Here is a 17,658-nt window from a genome sequence, read left to right on the forward strand (position 1 = left end):
CTCTGTGGGGAAAGGCAACCGTTTAGAGCCTTCCCGCCATTGTATACCGAGGGGCTGCAATCAGGGAAAAACCCCCTCGGGCAGAATGTAAAATTCAAAATTGATGTAATGTACTCGCAATAAATCTGCAATGAGTCTGTAATGAACCACCTGTATTGATTGTGATGCAATGAGGCACCCTAGAGTGTCATGAACTATAATTATGTCCAATGTGTTTCATTGAACTGTACTTGATGTAACCTGCAAATTGCATAATCGATATTGTGTATGTTTGGAATGTGATATGAGAACAGTATTGTATGAACTGCTGCAAATTTTATGAATAAAGTATATTTTTTGAAAAAAAAAATTATTCTGTTATAAAGACCTTTTTGAGTCATTCCCAAGATGTATGAAGTTTTTGCCATTGCAGATAACCCTCATTTTATTGTATTTGATATTGCAATTGTCCCATAAATGCTGTAAATATATTGGAAACTGAGTATCTTCCACCTCCCTCCAGAAAGGCTGCTCCACCTCATGCATCCCCTGTACACAAAATGTAAGGTCTCAGTGTCTCTTTATTTAAAACTTTCTTTTCAAATTGTTTACTGCTGTCGACTGCTTCAATTTTCTGACCACTTCTTTTTAACTCTTTCCCTCAGCAAATTTTGAACAGGTGCATAATAACTGTTCTTTGTTAAATTTATGACCGCTGCTCTATTAAATTTATGACTGGTGCTCTATTAAATTTATGCTGATGCAGGATGCCAAAAATAGTTTACATTTTTTGACCATGCATATTGGAATCATCATTTCAAGATCCTCAAGGTTCTTAGGCATTGTGGTTTTGCTTACGTTGTTAGAATGATGCTTTGCAGGGCGGGTGGTTGGATTATGGAGGGACATTATGAGCTAGGATTTCAGTCATGGTCAGGCAGAAACCAGCTATGGAGTTTATCAGTTCTCTTGAACAAACATTGCGCTGCTGTGTCAGCGACAGAAAGTTGGCAGGAACTTGCAGAAAAATAATTTGGGCATTACAAAACATCTGTGTGTTAATAGGATAGCAGTGCTTTGATCAATGCTATACCATGACACTGTGTGATAAGACATGCATCTCCAAACAGCCAAGCTGACAAGTCCCAGGAACCGTGCAATGGCAAAACAATGTTGCTATTCAAATTTTGGAAAATGAATAAGCCTGGAAACTCTTAAGTGACTTGTTACTTTTTGGAACCAGCTTAAATGGTAGAGAGCAAGGGTGCATGGTTCTACCAGTACAGCCGGTTGCTAGTGCCTGGAAGAATGTTTTCTTAGTTGCACTTAACCATCACATTTTCAGGTAATGCAGTATTTATTAATGAAGGTAATTCCAGGCAAGCACTGAATACTTGACATTAATCATCAGTAACAACATTTCTATTGATCCGCTAAGATGTGATTAATGTAAATGCTGCTGCTCTGCAAATGCCAAATAGTTAATTTTAGTCCATTAATCCTTTAGAAAAAAAACATTTTTCCTTCTTCATCTGTAATAGTGATGGCCAATTGGTGTCCTGCGAGCCACATGCTGAAATGGCTGAAGTGTGGCTTTTGGCTTAGCTTCAGATGTCCATACGCTAATTCCAACAAAGGAGAAAACTGGAAGCAATACTGTCACTATTGCCACAAGCACAAACCTTCCGAGTGCAAGAGTATGCGTCTGCAGCAGAAAACAAGAAAGATGGACTAAAGGAACCACTTGAGTTTACCACAACAGTATTTCTGATAACCTTGACTTGAAAGACTTTATTGGGTTTTTCAGTTAAATAATGGAGCATCTCAGTGACCAGCAAATCCTAAGGATCGCAAGTTAGCTGGTCTGCAAAGTGCAGATAAAGATTGCAAAGTAAAGGACCTGAGGGATAGTGGAACATATTTTGGCACTCAACTTCATCTAAACAAGCTCAGCAGAAACTCTTCCCTCTGCTGAATCCAGTTCTCCAACACTATCTATGATTCCATTTCCAACAACGTTCACCTGAGGAAGGAGGAAGCCTCCGAAAGCTTGTGAATTTAAAATAAAATTGCTGGACTATAACTTGGTGTTGTAAAATTGTTTACAATTGTCAACCCCAGTCCATCACCGGCATCTCCACATTATGATTCCAGAGGAGGTGCTTTCCTAACTTCAAATGACTATCATTTGCTGAATGGAAACTAAAATGGGATGAAAGATAAGGAGAGAAGGAATGAGAGAGAGAGTAAGTGATGAAATGAAAGGCAAGGAGAGAGGAATAAATGAGAGGCAGACAGACAGAAAGAATGAGAGCGGGGAGCCAGGGAGGGAGTGAACAGCAATTCTTCAGAGAATGAAGAGAGTAGGTGAAAGAGGGAATATGAAAAAGATAGAGAGATAGAATGTGAAAGATAGGAAGAAAGAGAGAGGCAGAAAGGGGGAAAGAGTAAATGAGGGAAAGGAAATACGATGGAAAAAAGAAGCATGAGAGAGAGGAAATAAGAAAGGGACATATTTTATCTATACTTGGGATTTAGGCAACACTGGCAAGGGAGCATTTATTGCTCATCTCTAGTTGCCCTGAGGACATTAAGAGTCAATCACATTGAGGATAATTTTAATCTAACCTGTCCGGTGGGAAACTGACGAGGATGGATTGGCCGCCCATTTTACATCCTTCCGGATTTTACTTTTTATTGACTGCAATGGAAAGTAAAACCAGGCAGGGCATCAAACAGGCCTCTAATCTGATCCCATCAGTTTCCCACCAGGTTAGTTAGGTTAAAGATACCCCCATAGTATGGGACTGGTGTTATTTGTAGGCCAGGCTGGATAGACGTAGCAGGCTCCCCTCTTCAGTACTTCAATGGTTCTGTCAGGACTTTTGCTGCTGGTTTCACTCAGCTCTGCTCAAAGTACATCTTTGAATTGGGGGTATAGATTTTCCTACGAGAATCCCTGTATTCTTGTGCCGGCAGTAAATTCCCTAGTGGAAGTGCCTGAGCAGGCCTCTTCCTGTAAAATACCCTTTATAATATGAAAGACAGAAGAGCTTGTTTAGCTCTGCACATGGTGACATTCACCCTTGAAAAAATAGTAGCTGAGTGTAAGGGCATTATAATACTTGGAGAAGAAACATTAAGCTGAGACTATCTATAATAAGCACTTCCCAGCTTTTATCAACTTCTGTTGTCACCTCGCCTCCAACTTTCTCTCCCACAGGTTCTTCTTTCTGACCGCCCACGGTTTGTAGTGCCTCCTCTTCATGTGCTCAGGGTATTCAGCACTGCTGCTCCTCCCCTGGTTGTAGGCCATCTTTTCTTTTGGAGAAAGGAAAGACAATTTTCAGACCATGTAAGTGGCATGGACAGATTCCCCCACATGAATTATATGATGCATGCATCTCATGATGATCAGGTGTGGAGATGAATTGCTCCTTTAAATTAAGTGTCCTTAAAGACTGGCAGTAGCCCTTGTGGCAGGCAAAATGCATTGCCGGCGTGGTTTTGAGTAAAGAAAGTGCTCGAGTGTTTGCAGAGATTGCCCTTTTCAAAAGCGAGTTCCCCTGTTACCCTGATCCTGAGTGAGTAAGAATAAGAGAGGTAAAGAGCTGAGTGAAGGCTTTATGAGTGGTAGAGGCTGTGTATTGGCAACAGTGCATTGTCTTACCATGGCCACCCTTGTGAGTTCACTGAACTTATAGAAACATAGAAAATAGGAGCAGGAGTAGGCCATTCGGCCCTTCGAGCTTGCTCCGCCATTCAATATCTTCATGGCTGATCCTTTATCTCAATACCATATTCCCGCTCTGTCCCCATACCCCTTGATGCCTTTTGTGTCTAGAAATCTATCTATCCCATTCTTAAATATATTCAGTGACTTGGCCTCCACAGCCTCCTGTGGTAGAGAATTCCACAGGTTCACCACCCTCTGAATGAAGAAATTTTTCCTCATCTCAGTCCTAAATGTCCTATCCGGTATCCTGAGACTGTGACCCCTCGTTCTGGAAACACCCTCCCTGCATCCAGTCTGTCTAGCCCTGTCAGAATTTTATATGTTTCAATGAGATCCCTTCTCATTCTTCTAAACTCGAGTGAATACAGGCCGAGTCGATCCAATCTCTCTTCATACGACAGTCCTGCCATCCCAGGAATCAGTCCGGTGAACCTTCGCTGCACTCCCTCTATGGCAAGTATATCCTTTCTTAGGTAAGGAGATTAAAATGCACACAATACTCCAGGTGTGGTCTCACCAAGGCGCTGTATAACTGCAGTAAGACATCCTTGCTCCTGTACTCAAATCCTCTTGCAATGAAGGCCAACATACCATTTGCGTTCCTAACTGCTTGCTGCACCCGCATGTTTGCTTTCAGTGACTGGTGTACAAGGACACCAAGGTTCTTTTGTACATCAACATTTCCCAATCTATCACCATTTAAAAAATACGCTGCCTTTCTGTTTTTCCTTCCGAAGTGGATAACTTCACAATAATCCACATTATACTGCATCTGCCATGTATTTGCCCACTCACTCAACTTGTCTAAATCACCTTGAAGCCTCTCTACATCGTCCTCAAAACTCACAATCCCACCTAGTTTTATGTCGCCAGCAAACTTGGAAATATTACATTTGGTTCCCTCATCCAAATCATTGATATATATTGTGAATAGCTGGGGCCCAAGCACCGATCCCAGCAGTACCCAACTAGTCACTGCCTGCCACCCGAAAAAGATCCATTTATTCCTACTCTCTGTTTCCTGTCTGTTAACCAATTTTCAATCCATGCCTATATATTACCACCAATCCCATGTGCTTTAATTTTGCACACTAATCCTCTTATGTGGGACTTTATCAAAGGTCCTTCTGAAAATCCAAATAAACCACATCCACTGGTTCCCCCTTATCTATTCTACCAGTTACATCCTCTAAAAACTCCAGTAGTTTTGTCAAACATGATTTCACTTTCATTAACCCATGTTGACTTTGTCTAATCCTGTTGATATTTTCTAAGTGTCCTGTTATCACATCCTTTTTAATAGACTCTTGCATTTTCCCTACTACTGATGTTAGGCTAACCGGTCTGTAGTTCCCTGTTTTCTCTCTCCCTACTTTTTTAAATAGTGGGGTTACATTTGCCACCCTCCAATCTGCAGGAACTGTTCCATAATCTATAGAATTTTGGAAGATGACAACCAATGCATCCACTATTTCCATGGCTACCTCTTTTAGTACTCTGGGATGCGAATTATCAGGCCCTGGGGATTTATCGGCTTTCAGTCCCATTAGTATCTCCAGCACTATTTTTTTACTAATACTAATTTCCTTTAATTCCTCCTTCTCACTCGTCCCTTGGTTCCCTAGCGTTTCTGGGAAGTTATTTGTGTCCTCTTCCGTGAAGACAGAACCAAAGTATTTGTTTAATTGCTCTGCCACTTCCTTGTTCCCCATTATAAATTCTCCCGTTTCTGACTGTAAGGGATCTATATTTGTCTTCACAAATCTTTTTCTTTTTACATACTTGTAGAAGCTTTTACAGTCCACTCTTCCTGCACTGTGCGGTAATGCTTGGGGTGATACAGGTTGCACTGACTGCCTCTTCCACCTCCCTCCAAAAGGCTGCTCCATCTCTTACTGTCCTCTGTGTCTTGCAGTCTGCCTCTTCTGACTCTGACTTCAGCCAGCAATACCTCCAGAGACGCATCTGAGAATCTGGGAGCCCTTGCAGCTGCTGACCCCCCCACCACCCCACCCTCCCAACCCCCACCCCACCCTCCCACCGGCTGAGTGCTACCACTGAATCAAGGCTGAAACATTCCCGCTCTAAACCCATCCTGCATAGCAAATAGGGCCCCGGGAGGAAATAGCAGTGGGTTAGCATTGGATTCACTTTGGCTGCTGCTCCACTGCTAACCTACCATCAGGAGGGAAATTCAGTCCGCAGTATGTCCAAAGTCACATAAGTCGGCTAGGTTTCAAACTGACATGCATGGTGTACTTTATTAAAGTAAGAATATCAGTTAGCATATTACTGTACGATATTTAAAACTTGTGGCTCTTCATCAGTATACGATTTAGTTTTCTGCTGTCAAGGGTTGGTCACACCTGCTCTATTATATTTCTGCAAAGCATTCCCAAACAAAGCAAGCATTCCACTCACAGGTGATGTTACTGAGCTCATTAACAGGTACGATAACACAGCGATTATTTTACTGGACTAATAACCCAGAGGTCCGGACTAATAATCTGGAGTCATGAGTTCAAATCCCGAAACGGCAGCTGGGGAATTTAAATCCAATTAATTAAGTAAAATCTGGAATAAAAATAACTAGTATCAGTACTGATAATGGTGACCATGAACTACCGGATTGTCATAAAAACCCACCTGGTTCACTAATGCCCATTAGGGAAAGAAACCTGCCGTCCTTACCCGGTCTGGCCTATATGTAACTCCAGACACACAGCAATGTGGTTGATTCTTAATAACCCAGTGAAATAGCCCAGCAAGCCACTCAGTTGTACAATCTCGCTACAATAAGTCATATTAAGAATAAAACCGGACAGACCACTAGGCACCGGACACGACAAAGGCAAACCAAGCCCGGTCGACCCTGCAATGTCCTCCTTTCTAACATCTGGGGACTTGTGCCAAAATTGGGAGAGCTGTCCCACAGACTAGTCAAGCAACAGCCTGACATAGCCATACTCACAGAATCATACCTTTCAGCCAACATCCCAGACTCTTCCATCACCATCCCTGGGTATGTCCTGTCCCACCGGCAGGACAGACCCACCAGAGGTGGCGGTACAGTGATATACAGTCAGGAGGGAGTGGCCCTGGGAGTCCTCATCATTGACTCCGGACCCCAAGTAATATCATGGCATCAGGCCAAACATGGGCAAGGAAACCTCCTGATTACAACACACCACCCTCCCTCAGTTGATGAATCAGTCCTCCTCCATGTTGAGCACCACTTGGAGGAAACAATGAGGGTAGCAAGGGCACAGATCGTACTCTGGGTGGGGGACTTCAATGTCCATCACCAAGAGTGGCTCGGTAACAACACTACTGACCGAGCTGGCCGAGTCCTGAAGGACATAGCTGCCAGACTGGGCCTGCGGCAGGTGGTGAGCGAACCAACACGAGGGAAAAACTTACTTGACCTCGTCCTCACCAATCTACCTGTCGCAGATGCATCTGTCCCGCGATAGTATTGGTAGGAGTGACCACCGCACAGTTCTTGTGGAGACGACGTTCCGTCCTCACACTGAGGAACACCATCCAAAGTGTTGTGCGGCACTACCACCGTGCTAAATGGGATAGATTCAGAACAGATCTAGCAGCTCAAAACGGGGCATCCGTGAGGCACTGTGTGCCATCAGCAGCAGCAGAATTGTATTCCAGCACAATCTGTAAACTCATGGCCCGGCATATTCCTCACTCTACATAAGAACATAAGAACATAAGAAATAGGAGCAGGAGTAGGCCAATCGGCCCCTCGAGCCTGCTCCGCCATTCAATAAGATCATGGCTGATCTGATCCTAACCTCAAATTTAAATTCATGTCCAATTTCCCGCCCGCTCCCCGTAACCCCTAATTCCCTTTACTTCTAGGAAACTGTCTATTTCTGTTTTAAATTTATTTTATGGGGCAGCAAATTCTACAGACCTACTACCCTCTGAGTGAAGAAGTTTCTCCTCATCTCAGTTTTGAAAGAGCAGCCCCTTATTCTAAGATTATGCCCCCTAGTTCTAGTTTCACTTGGGAACATCCTTACCGCATCCACCCGATCAAGCCCCTTCACAATCTTATATGTTTCAATAAGATCGCCTCTCATTCTTCTGAACTCCAATGAGTAGAGTCCCAATCTACTCAACCTCTCCTCATATGTCCACCCCCTCATCCCCGGGATTAACCGAGTGAACCTTCTTTGTACTGCCTCGAGAGCAAGTATGTCTTTTCTCAAGTATGGACACCAAAACTGTATGCAGTATTCCAGGTGCGGTCTCACCAATACCTTATATAACTGCAGCAATACCTCCCTGTTTTTATATTCTATCCCCCTAGCAATAAAAGCCAACATTCCGTTGGCCTTCTTGATCACCTGCTGCACTTGCATACTAACTTTTTGATTTTCTTGCACTCGGTCCCCCAGATCCCTTTGTACTGCAGTACTTTTCAGTTTCTCACCATTAAGATAATAACTTGCTCTCTGATTTTTCCTGCCAAAGTGCATAACCTCACATTTTCCAACATTGTATTGCATCTGCCAAATCTCCGCCCACTCACCCAGCCTGTCTATATCCCCTTGTAGGTTTTTTATGTCCTCCTCACTCTCTACTTTCCCTCCCATCTTTGTATCATCTGCAACCATTACTAACAAGCCAGGGGATAACCCCTGGTTCAATGAGGAGTGTAGAAGAGCATGCCAGGAGCAGCACCAGGCATACCTAAAAATGAGGTGTCAACCTGGTGAAGCTACAACACAGGACTATATGCACGCTAAATAGCGGAAGCAACATGCTATGGACAGAGCTAAGCGATTCCACAACCAACGGATCAGATCAAAGCTTTGCAGTCCTGCCACATCCAGTCGTGAATGGTGGTGGACAATTGAACAACTAACGGGAGGAGGAGGCTCTGTGAACATTCCCATCCTCAATGATGGCAGAGTCTAGCACGTTCGTGCAAAAGACAAAGCTGAAGCGTTTGCAACCATCTTCAGCCAGAAGTACTGAGTGGATGATCCATCCCAGCCTCCACCTGAGATCCCCAGCATCACAGAAGCCAGTCTTCAGCCAATGCGATTCACTCCGCGTGATATCAAGGAACGGCTGAGTGCACAACAAAGGCTACGGGCCCAGACAACATCCCTGCTGTAATGCTGAAGACTTGTGCTCCAGAACTAGCTATGCCTCTAGCAAAACTGTTCCAGTACAGCTACAACACTGGCATCTACCCCACAATGTGAAAAATTGCCCAGGTGTGTCCCGTCCACAAAAAGCAGGACAAATCCAATCTGGCCAATTACCGCCCCATCAGTCTACTCTCAATCATCATCAAACTGATGGAAGGTGTCGTCGACAGTGCTATCAAGCACTCATCAATAACCTGCTCACCGATGCTCAGTTTGGGTTCCGCCATGACCACTCAGCTCCAGACCTCATTACAGCCTTGGTCCAAACATGGATAAAAGAGCTGAATTCCAGTGACATCAAGGCAGCATTTGACTGAGTGTGGCACCAAGGAGCCCTAGTAAAATTGAAGTCAATGGGAATCGGGGGGAAAATCTCCACAGGCTGGAGTCATACCTAGCACAAATGAAGATGGTAGTGGTTGTTGGAGGCCAATCATCTCAGCCCCAGACATTGCTGCAGGAGTTCCTCAGGGCAGCGTCTTAGGCCCAACCATCCTCAGCTGCTTCATCAATGACCTTCCCTCCATCATAAGATCAGAAATGGGGATGTTCGCTGATGATTGCACAGTGTTCAGTTCCATTCGTAACCCCCCCTCAGATAATGAAGCATTCCGTACCTGCATGCAGCAAGACCTGGACAACCTCCAGACTTGGGCTGATAAGTGGCAAGTTACATTCGTGCCAGACAAGTACCAGGCAATGACCATCTCCAACAAGAGAGAGTCTAACCACCTCCCCTTGATATTACCATCACCGAATCCCCCACCATCAACATCCTGGGGGTCACCATTGACCAGAAACTTAACTGGACCAGCCACATAAATACTGTAGCTACAAGTGCAGGTCAGAGGCTGAGTATTCTGGAGCTAGTAACTCACCTCCTGACTCCCCAAAGCCTATCCACCATCTATAAGGCACAAGTCAGGCGTGTGATGGAATACTCTCCACTTGCTTTCATAGAGGTTAACATCAACAACAACTTGCATTTATATAGCGCCTTTAAAGTAGTAAAACGTCCCATGGCGCTTCACAGGAGTGATTATCAAACAAAATTTGACACCGAGCCACATAAGGAGATATTAGGACACGTGACCAAAAGAGTGGTAAAAGAGGTAGGTTTTAAGGAGCGTCTTAAAGGAGGTGAGAGTTAGAGAAGTGGGAAGGTTTAGGGAGAGTACTCCAGCCTAGGCAGCTAAAGGCATGGCCGCCAATGGTGGAGCGATTAAAATTGGGGCTGCGCAAGAGGCCAGAATGGAAGGAGTGCAGAGATCTCGGAGGGTTGTAGGGCTGGAGGAGTTTACAGAGATAGGGAGGGACGAGGCCATGGAGGAATTTGAAAACAACAATGAGAATTTTAAAAATCGAGGCATTGCCAGATCGGGAGCCAACGTAGATCAGCGTGCACAGGGATGATGGGTGAACGAGAATTGGTGTGAGTTAGGATACGGACAGGAGAGTTATACAGCTATAAACATCAGGCTTGTGATAACATTATCCCTCACGGGATGATTCTGTGATCTTTTTCATATTCTTGGCTCTTATATAGCAGTGTTGATGAATTTTTGTTCAAAGTTTACTCTGATTTTTGCCATCACTGAAAACTTTTGTCTCGACATTATGTTGACTTTAAAGTTTGTCCACAGCTATTTTTTAAAAATAATTCTTTATTTCTCCAATTATAAATCTTCTTTCAGAGGTTGTTTCAATTAATTCAGTTGATTCCTGGTTAAGAAACATATATACGGGGCTTTCGCATTGAAGGAAATCATCACTTCTCTCAATCTAATCCAAAAGGCAACTGAGTTTAAAAGGAGGGTCAATGGTCAAGATTAGACAACTCGTTTCTGGCAGTAACAACAGTGTATTTTTTCATATTGACTGTTCCGTTACACATAACTAGATTCCATTGTATTTTTCCTGATTTTCTCTTCTTCTTCATGAAAATGTTTACCACCTCTGGCATACAATTCCATGGGTGTCAACAGCTCTCCCAAACCGCAGTGAAGGGGCGGCTCTTCACATGAGTCAATACAGTGAGAGTTGGTAGACTCTTTGTGCCATGGAGAGCACCACGGCTGAGCCCAATCCTGTCATTACCCAATATTCAAACCTGTATCTTTTCCAGCAAGGGTCACTGAACAAGACTCACACCTTGATCAAGATCAGATAACCTGCTCCTCTATCTTCTGCCCACTATTTGGTGACCTATAGTATACTCCCAGCAATGTAATATCTCCTCTGTTGTTCCTTAATTCTAGCGAAATAGATTCTGTCTTTGAACCATGAAGTACATCATCCCTTTCTAGTGCTGTAACTGTATCTTTGATCAATACTGTCAACTCCCTCCTCCTTTTTTTTTCTTCCCTATCTTTCCTGAATACATTGTGGCCAGGAATATTAAGTGCCCATTCCTCCCCTTGTTTGAGCCAGCTCTCTGTTATTGCACTATATCATAGTCCCAGGTGGCTACGTGTACCTGCAGCTCACTAACCTTATTTGCCACACTCCGTGCATATACACACATGCACTCTAAACCCATCTTAGTCTGCCTCACATTTCTTCCGTCTGATTCCTCCTATTTCTGAACTACTCTTTATTCTAATACTATTTGTCTCTCCCAGTCCTCTTTGCACCTATTATCTCCTCTCAAATGATTCATCCTGGTGCCCCTTCCCCAGCCAAATCAGTTAGCCCCTCCCCCACAGCAGGTAGATCAGCTGTTGTTACAATAAAGCATTGCACCAAATACTTATAGGTTGTTGCAGTAACTTGCTAAAAGTTACGACAACAACTTTGATGTTTTACCTTGCCCAGCTGTTGTCTATTGGATTAAATTGTGATGAAATGATGATCTCCCTTGATGTTTCAAAGTGCTGACTGGTTTGGAGCCAAGAATCAAAGTTGAATCTTGATTTTCCAGAATTACACACCATGAATGAACAGCTGCCAAACAATTTGTACAGATATCTGTAAAAGTTCTGACTGTGCATACATAAGGAATTGCATTGGTGAACAGGCTGGGGTTCTGATGCAGAAATTGCTGATCTAGAATAGAACATGAGGAAACAAGCTGTGTGTATTTGGAAGAAACTGCACTGCCACTAAAGATATATGATTAAAATGTAATCATTTTAAATTTAATTGATTAAATTAATTCAAATCCATTGAAATAATTTATGGTATACTTCACTTTCATTACAGCACAATCTATGCGATCCAAGCATTTATTATGAATGTTCCATAATAATATATAAAATGTGGCATATAAAGGTCAGGAGTCAATATCCCATCGCCTTATAACAAAGATAGTGCTACAACTGAAAGAAGGTGTTGCAAGTGTTTCTGACAATAGGCAGAGGGCCTGCAAACAGCATTGCATTTCACCATATTTATTCATATGTGGTAACTAACAGTGACAGGAGATGTCATTATTACACAAAATATGCTGTAAGAATCAGTTTAGTATATTTCGTAGTGACATGTATGCCTGCAGTTTAACCAACTAGCAATAACACCAGCCGTTGAATCTCTTAAGAAATAAAACGCTGTTGTGTTGTGAAGTGCTGTTTGGGATTTGAATGCTAGAGGGCAGTAAACTATTATAACAAGCCACACTTGATTTTTTTTAAATTCCAAAATGAAATCATTTGGTACATACAGAACAGTCAACAGGTCTAGTGTAATATTTTCTAATGCACAAAAAAACCTTAGAAGAGGGGAAGCTAGATAAACACATGAGGGAGAAACTGATAGAAGGATATGAAGGACCAAGAGCTGCAAAGTGGGATCAGGCTGAATCGCTCTTTTGCGGCTGGAATAGACACGATGGGCCAAATGGCCTCCTTCTATGCTGTGAATTTCTATGATTCTATGATATGTTGATAGGATTAGATGAAGAGGGGTGGGAGGAGGCTTGTGTGGAGCATAAATGCTGGCAAAGTGCAGTTGGGCCGAATGACCTGTTCTTGTGCTGTAGGCTTGATGGGGTAAATTTTAACTACCTAGAATGGGCGAGTTGGGGGTGGGTGGGCCGTGAAAATTCTGAGAATTCGAAGCGGGGCCGTATCCTGGCTCCAACGCACCCACTTTGAGCCAGACGTATTTGGATGCGCGTACGCTTCTGACATCTGGAAGTCGCGCCGACACTTAAAGCCGGCGGGCCGATATTTAAAGGGCAAATTAACGTACTTAAAGCATTTAAAGGGATTAACTGTTTGTGTAACCATTTAAACTTCTCCTGAACGTGTCTCCCGTGGCTTCTGAAACACACCATAGAAACGGAGGCGAGTTGCAGCCAAAGCTCATTTGGACCTTTAAACCAATGATTGACACATGTGAATAAAAGGTGAGTTTTTGCAGCAGGGCAATCAGTTCTCTCAGACAAACCTTTGGTTGGGAGTTCTTTGTGTTTAGCCTGCGTTTTCTTTGTTCACACTTAGAATTCTTGTGTTCAGACATACTTACCTACATTTTGGACCCCCTCAAACTGTCATCATCAGGATAGGGGGCACAATGGATCTATTCAACAGTACATCTGAGGAAGAGGCACATCACTACCTGCAGCAGGCAAAACGTGCAATTCTGGGAGTTGCAGGTGCACAAAACAGAGGTGCATCACAAGGACCTGCAGAAGAGCAGAGAGGGGACCAATGGAGGGGACGAGATCGCATGTGAGAGGGTGTACAGGCAGAGGCTGAGCTTCCTGGTCCTCTCTGAGGAGCAGTGCCTACGCAGGCTCAGATTGAGTCGCCAGGTGGTCGCAGACATCTGCACTCTCCTTCATGCAGAGTTGCTCCCAGCTGGGCCCGGTGGCCATGCATTGCCCGTCACAGTTAAAGTCACCACTGCCCTCAATTTCTTCTCCTCCGGATCCTTCCAGGGCACCACCGGTGACATCTCCAGGGTCTCTCAGTCATCCACACATAAGTATATATGACAGGTCATGGATGGCTTGTTTGTCAGGGTATCCGACTACGTCAACTTTCCTTGCGATGATATCAGCCAGGTTGAGAGAACAGTGCATTTCCAGTTTCTGGCTGGCTTCCCATGGGTGCAGGATGCAATTGATTGCGTACACGTAGCAATCCGAGGACCTACACATGAGCCAGGACTGTTCATCAACCAAAAGGGATATCACTCCATCAATGCACAACTGGTTTGCGACCACTGGAAGAGGTTTCTGCAGGTGTGTGCCAAATTCCCTGGCAGCTGCCATGATTCCTTCATTTTGCACGAGTCCAACATCCCGGCCCTCTTCCACACACAAGACAGACTTAAAGAATGTCCCCTTGGAGACAGGGAATACCCCTGCAGATGTGGCTCATGACACCTGTGAGAAACCCCACCAATGAGGCACAGCAGTGGTACAATGACATTCACATCATCACCAGGTCTGTCATTGAACAAGCCATAGGAATGCCGAAGATGTGCTTCGGGTGCCTGGATTGATCTGGGGGATCCCTTCAGTACTCACCAGCGAGGATGTGCAGAATAATAGTGGTGTGTAGCGTCCTGCATAACATCGCTCAGCAGAGAGGGTTACTGGTGGAGGAGCTCAAACATGCTCATGAAGCATCGCATCTGCCAGCAACATTGAAGAAGAGGAGGAGGAGGAAGACGGGGAACCCATCGCCAGAGTAGCGATGCACATGGCTGGAATTCACTCATATCCAATAGTTTCTCATAATGAGATCTGCAAAGTGAAGATAGTGAACTACTCAGACCGCCTAGAACAACCACCACCACCACCAACACCAGTGCCCCCTCTCCCGTTTACACAAAACAGTACTTCAACCATGCATACATCCATTATACACGTGCCCAATGGGTGGCATCATGTCTTGGCGTTCATGATGAAGCACATGAAAGGGCGCTTTTACAAAAGTGACTCAAGAATGGGCAAGACATGGCAGTGGTGGTGATAATCATAACACTTAATGTGCATGTAAGAAAAAAAATAAATGAAAAACATGACATTCCATCGGACACCTTTGTGCATACCCTTGGTGATTAAAAACCTTCGCCTTCCTCTTCCTAGTGCTTCTACATGGTGCATTCCCTGTGGCTTCAGCAGAGGTAGTGGCAGATTGCTCGGATTCATGCCCTGACTGCTTAGATGCTTTTGGCCTATGACCTCTGGGTTTGGAGCCCGTGAAGGCCTCGCCAAAGACTGCTCCACCTGCACCTGTGCAGGGGCAGATTTGGCTATCCGGAGAGGAGGCAGCATTGTGGGTACTGGTTGAGGGAGAGGCAATGGGTGAGATGTGAGAACGCTTTGAATGGAGTCCTCATTTCCATGTCCCCTTCCACCGTGATCCTACTCCCGGGCCGGCGCAACATCACTCCCACTACTCTGCTGGACAGCAGGCTGGTGACGAGTTGTGGCGCTTTCTAAGGCCACGGATGAAGTATCTGTCTGCCTGTTTAAGGCAGCAGACATGTTGGCATCTGGAGTCTGCATGGCCGTTGTCATGGCCTGCATGGACTCATTTGACAGCCATGCTTAAAGCACAATGGAGGCTGCCACTCTCTCCAACGAAGACATTCCCGCACTTATCTGTGTTACCAATCCACTAGCGATGGAGTTGGACTCCTCCATCCTATCTGCTAGTGTGGAGCTTGTTGTGCGTGACACCTTTTCCATTACCGCGCAAAGGTGCAGCTGTACCTCGATCATTCTCACTCTCAACGATGCCCTCCGGGGTCCAGCTGAGCAGAGTTTGGAGAAGAGTGCATTCCCCGATGTGGACTTTCCAGAGCTGCCCCTGCCACCAGTGTCTGTTTGTGCACACTTGTGAGTGTTGAAGCACCAGGTGACAACCCAACTATCTGCCTAACAGGACCCACCGAAGTGCGAGTATCTGCACTGGTGCATGGCTGGATATGATGTGACGGTGCACCATCAGAGGAATTGAGCTACTCTGAGGAATTGCCTTCTTCCATGGCGCCTGCCTCGTCATCAATCCTTGAAGGCCCTGGAAGAGAACATAAAGCAATATTAAAAATCATTGCAAAAGTTAGTTGCAATGAGCATACTGAGTTATGCAACAGGTCAATCATTGATAACATCAATTCATGATGTGTGTGGAGAATGTTAATCTTCTGTCACCAGCTGTTTGTGGGTTGCCAGTCTTGCCATCTCTGATGGCCAGGCATTCAACTGTGCAGCCTAGATCCAACGCCTCCTCCTCCGTATCTGTCAAAGGCACTATTTGTGGTGGCCCCCCCTCCCCACTTCTCCAGTCCTACTCCTTTCCCGTGTATTTTGCATTGGGTCAGGCTGCTAATGAAAGAGATGTGTCAGAGGGTGAGTCTCAGACAGATTGATCACATTGCATCAGGATTGGGGTGAGTGCGAGTGATGGGTTCACAAATCGGGAGGTGAGGAAGTGCACAGAAAGTGAAGGTAAGTTGGTGATGAGACTTAAGTGGGTGTGAGGAGTGATATGATGGAGTACACTTGGCAAGACAGAGTGAGTGGGGGGTAATGTACACAACACAGGATGTGGGTGAATCAGTAACTGTACTCACTTTTCTTGACCTGGTTAGGTCATTAAAGTGGTTCCTACATTGTACCCACAACCTTGCCAACGTACTCCTGCTACTCAGCTCACGTGCTACCTCCAACCACACCTTCTTGGTGGCAGAAGCAGAGTGCTTCCTCCGGTCAGCTGGGTATAGTAAGTTCCTCCTGCTCCTGACATCAGCCAGTTGCAACTCAAGAGAGGAGTTGCTAAAATGGAGTGCTGCCTTACATCTGTGATGCTGCATCTCTGAAGATTCCTCCTTTCTCCTTCAAAATCCTTGCTTGCAACGGCCCTTTAAATGGTCCAGTGCACAGCACGTCATGTGGGTGTGCAGTACACCCACTGCTCAGCTTGGAGACGCGAAACCCAGAAGTAACATTAAGGGCCTTCAATTTAATCGCAATCGCTCGAGCCGATGTGCAGAAAATTTTTCCGGGTTTCCCAAGCGACTATTCGCCAACCTGCTGAGTTCCTATCACCATGTTAAAATTAAGGCCGATGAAACTCGATGTAAACTATCCCAATCTAACAAGCTGCAAGTCAATTTAAAAGAACTTAATTTGTGTACAAAAAATAAATCAACCAAACATTGAACTCCTTACAATAGATTGATTGAGAAACAAAAATATTATTGATTAGGTTATGGCAATAAAATTTAAGTGACTTCCAAAAATGGATAATTCAGAGTTAATAATTACAAAAATACAAAGAGTGAATTTTATTTGAATTGTGACATGAATTTCAATGCCCAAAGAAACGTAAAACTGCAAAATTTGCAACAAAATAAAATGGTTAGCTACTGGGAGATTTATGGATTTTTTAAACCTGTTTTTGAATACACAAATAGGTCAAAACTGTTGATATGTTAAATAATATAAAAAGTTATTTTTATTTGTTCTCCACATATTTTGAGCCATGATCAGAAATCAGCTTAGCCATGAGAGTTGTTTTCAGCATCAAACTTCTTTAATGGCACGTATCATTCTTCACACAACCTACCTCCTTCCCACACCCTATAAAGCGCCCCCATGCTACTTTACGTCAGTTCTTTTCTCCTGTTGCTGGCATCTGTCACAGGTGTGCCTTCTTGCATGAATGTGAGAAAGACACTTTCTATTTTCATCCTCTAGTCATGTTGATTGGATAGAGGCTTGGCTTTCCTTATATTCTAAGATAAATCTGTGTGTATACTCAATTTTGTTCCCAGGTGATGACTTCAGAGGTTATGGTAGTTGGA

Source organism: Heptranchias perlo, chromosome 13, assembly GCF_035084215.1.
Source record: "Heptranchias perlo isolate sHepPer1 chromosome 13, sHepPer1.hap1, whole genome shotgun sequence".
In the NCBI taxonomy this organism is placed as follows: domain Eukaryota; kingdom Metazoa; phylum Chordata; class Chondrichthyes; order Hexanchiformes; family Hexanchidae; genus Heptranchias; species Heptranchias perlo.